Source organism: Canis lupus, chromosome 4 (assembly GCF_011100685.1).
Source record: "Canis lupus familiaris isolate Mischka breed German Shepherd chromosome 4, alternate assembly UU_Cfam_GSD_1.0, whole genome shotgun sequence".
Classification (NCBI taxonomy): domain Eukaryota; kingdom Metazoa; phylum Chordata; class Mammalia; order Carnivora; family Canidae; genus Canis; species Canis lupus.
The window spans coordinates 77,130,731-77,134,408 of NC_049225.1; the positions used below are offsets into that span (position 1 = coordinate 77,130,731).

General features: G+C 35.4%; 1 pseudogene; it reads left to right on the forward strand.

Annotated features, from left to right (window-relative positions):
• Positions 1-3,678, forward strand: part of LOC612647 — a 197,962-nt pseudogene that overhangs the window by 117,913 nt on the left and 76,371 nt on the right.

The following is a 3,678-nucleotide window of genomic DNA, read 5'->3' on the forward strand; positions in this document are numbered from 1 at the left end:
TGGTATAAAGTGTAGTTTAGCTAGCCTAAAATTATTCAGTGAAACACTTGTTTTGAAAATGAAGGTTTCTTTTAAAAGATTTTATTTATTTATTCATGAGAGACACAGAGAGGGAAGCAGAGACACAGGCAGAGGGAGAAGCAGAATCCACGCAGGGAGCCTGACGTGGGACTCTATCCTGGGTCTCCAGGATCACGCCCTGGGCTGGAGGCAGTGCTAAACCACTGAGCCACCTGGGCTGCCCAAAAAAATGAAGGTTTTTAAACATATAATTACATTTAGACATTTGTTCTTATGGAGGAGAAGGCTGAGGCTAACATTATTTTAATTTTTTTCTTCTAGGATGCTTCTTGGATTACTTATTTATCCTTGAAATTTAAGCTTTTATTGAGATATTTCTTGTTGTTGACATGTATTTAAATATGTGCAGGCAAAATTTCAGGTTTTAAAAGTTTGTTCTCATCTGGAATGTTTCTGTCTGTATCTTTGACTATCACTTCTAAATTGTTTGCTCTTGTAACTTCACTAGGGAAGTATAGTGTTTTCACTTTGCATCTCTGTTTTCTCTCCTCTCTGTGCCTAGTATCTCCCTCCTCATTCCATTTAGTTTTCTCCCCCTAATCCTTGGTTTATTTTTCTTATACTGTTGAATTAATTTTTTTGCAGTTTTATATCTACTTTTATTGTTTCCAAAAGTGATTTCTTGGGTTTATTTTATTTTTATATTATTGAACACTATTTTATGTATATTCTTGGTTAATAGAAGTTATTTTGTGCATGTGTGTGTGTGTGTGTGTTGGAAGCCTCTTTTTATTTCTTTAATATTGTGAAATTTATCTCAGGAAAAAATGATTTTCCTGTAAGTTCCTTTATTTTCTTGTGTTTACTGTTTATTTTGCAAATGCTTTTCTATTTGGTTACTGTGGCTCAGAAGTTATTTTAAAGAATCAGGTGATATTAAATTGACTTAATTTACATTTTTGGCTAAACACTTCAGACAGTTCAGATAGTTATTTAAAGCAATTTTGATTTTAGCTCTATTGATGTATGTATTAAAGATGTGTGGGGGAGGGAGTTTAAAGTCACAGATCTGTGCTCAAATAAAACCTGAAGAACAAAGATACTATTTGAGTTTTTTCCTCAATGCTTATTTCTGTCACAAATCAGTGACTAAAATTAAATAAAAAAAACCTGAGTGGTTGATTACAAATTACACTTCTTTTATCAGATCATAAGTACATGAGAAAAAAATTCTTATTTTTAAAAAAGATTTTATTTATTTCTTCATGAGAGACACACAGAGAGAGGCAGAGACACAGGCAGAGGGAGAAGCAGGCTCCCTGCAGGGAGCCCAATGTGGGACTGGATCCCCCAACCCCAGGATCTCGACCTGAGCCAAAAGGCAGACACTGAACCAGTGAGCCACCCAGGTCCCCCACCCCCCATTCTTATTTTAAAGCTGAATTCTCTATTATATCTTCCTACTTGTTATATTCTTTCTTACACAGACTTACTGAATTACTTCCATCATTGTATTTCTATTGTGTCTTTACTTACGGATTTTTCAGTAAGAGCAAACAAGAGAAATAGCTTTATTGCCGTTATTCTCCTTCCTTCTTGGTTTAAATTCTGCTAGATTTCATAAAATCTCTCTTTAGCTTCAGACGTTGAACTGATAGACTTTCTGAGCTGGAAAGGGTCTCTGACCCTCTTAGCATTTCCTCCAATGAGTCTCTGCCTTCCTATTTTCCATCCTGAACTTTGTCTTTATTGGAGTCACTGGGTTACTTATTTACTTTTAGAGCCCTAGTCTCCAAAATCTCATGGCAGAGAGTAAATAACTGAAACAAGGATGCTCGAGTATGAAATTTATAAGGGATTTTAGAGAGGAAAGCAGATGAACCAGGTGTCACCTGCCAGATGTAATCCTTACTTCTTCTCACTCTGAGCTCCGTTTCCGTGAACTGTCTGTCCTTCAGATCACCATTGGTTATCCAGAGAACTTCTGTCCAGAGTCCCAGTAAGCTCGCTGTGACTATAACTGAATGAGTTATTTGGATTCTGGTAATATCACCAGCTTCCATCAGAATTTTACTTTATCCTAAAGTTGTGTTGTCACCTAACAGCTAGTAGCTCTGCCAGTGGCATGACACTTTAATGTCTCCAAAAAGCGCTTGTCTTTTACCTGCTGCTCTTATGTCTAGTTCTTTAAGAATGACATTCTATCTATAGTCTTTTTGGGATTTATTTTTTGAAAACCTGGTAATGATTTATTACGATGGGCTCATTGATCTATTTATGGCAGTAACATCCTTTGGAAAGTGGGTTACACCACAAAAAATAGAATGTGAGCAGCCATTCTGTGAACAAAAACAAAGGAATCTGACTTTCAGGACTCAGTCATCCTGTGTGTCACTTATCTAGCAAACTGATCATGATCCTTTATAGATAGAAACAGGATTACCTAACTTAAAATCTAAAACATGATTTCATAAGAAATATGGTAGAAAAAATCTTTTTTTTCAGTGCTAATCTACCTCTTCCTTAGAAGCTCTTCATTACTTTAGATTTCTTTTCTCATCTTATTTAATGGAAGTTTGAAAATCTTTATTAATTAAGAGGAGGCACCATGATATTGTGGAAAGATTAACCAATCAAAAATCAGAGTCCTGAGTTTTCATCTCAACTGCTAAATAAAATAGCTGTGTGACTTTAAACTGCATTTCTAATCTCTGATCCTCAGTTTTCTCATATGTAAAAGAGATTAAATTCTAAGATATCATCAAGCTCTTTTTTTTTACCGAGATATAATAGGCAATGACATTGTATTAATTTTAGGTGAACAACATAGTGATTTGATATTTGTATATATAGCAAAATGATCACCACAGTAACTCAAGTTAACATGCATCACCACACATAGTTACAAATTTATATTCTTGTGATGATATATGTATATATATTTTTTTTCTTTAAAGAGGGAAAGAGAGAGAAGGAGAGACAGAGGGAGGGGGAAGGCAGTGGGAGAGAGAGAATCTCAAGCAGGTTCCACTCCCAGTGCAGAGCCCAACATGGGGCTTGATCTCACAACCCTGAGATCATGACCTGAGCTGAAATTAAGAGTTGGATGCTTAACTGACTAAGCCACCCAGGTGCCTCTCCTGTGATGAGAATCTTAAGATTTATTCTTTTAGTAACTTTCAAATATGCAATATACATATTAACCAGAGACATGTTAATAGTTAATAGTTATTAACTAGAGGCATGTGCTATACATTACATCCTCAGGGCTTATTTATTTTAGAACTAGAAGTCTATACCTTTTGGCCATCTTCACCCATTTCACTCACTCCCTACCTCCCCACCTCTGGCAACCACTAATCTTTTTCTGCATCTATGAGTTTGTTTGTTTAAAGTTCCACACATATATGTCTAGACTCATTCTTAATGTTCTTAATGGTGGGTATGTATGGATAACTTGGGGTATCTGCTGTATATGAAATTCTCCCTTCTCCTCCCACAGTATATGAAAGCTAATCTAAAATAAGTTCTAGTAGCTGTCAGGACAAAGAAAATAATTTTGATTATTGACAAGAACCTTTTATGTAATTCAACTAATATCTTTGAGGGCATAATTTCTATCTTATCACATTAAAGGAAATAAACAACTACCAGAAA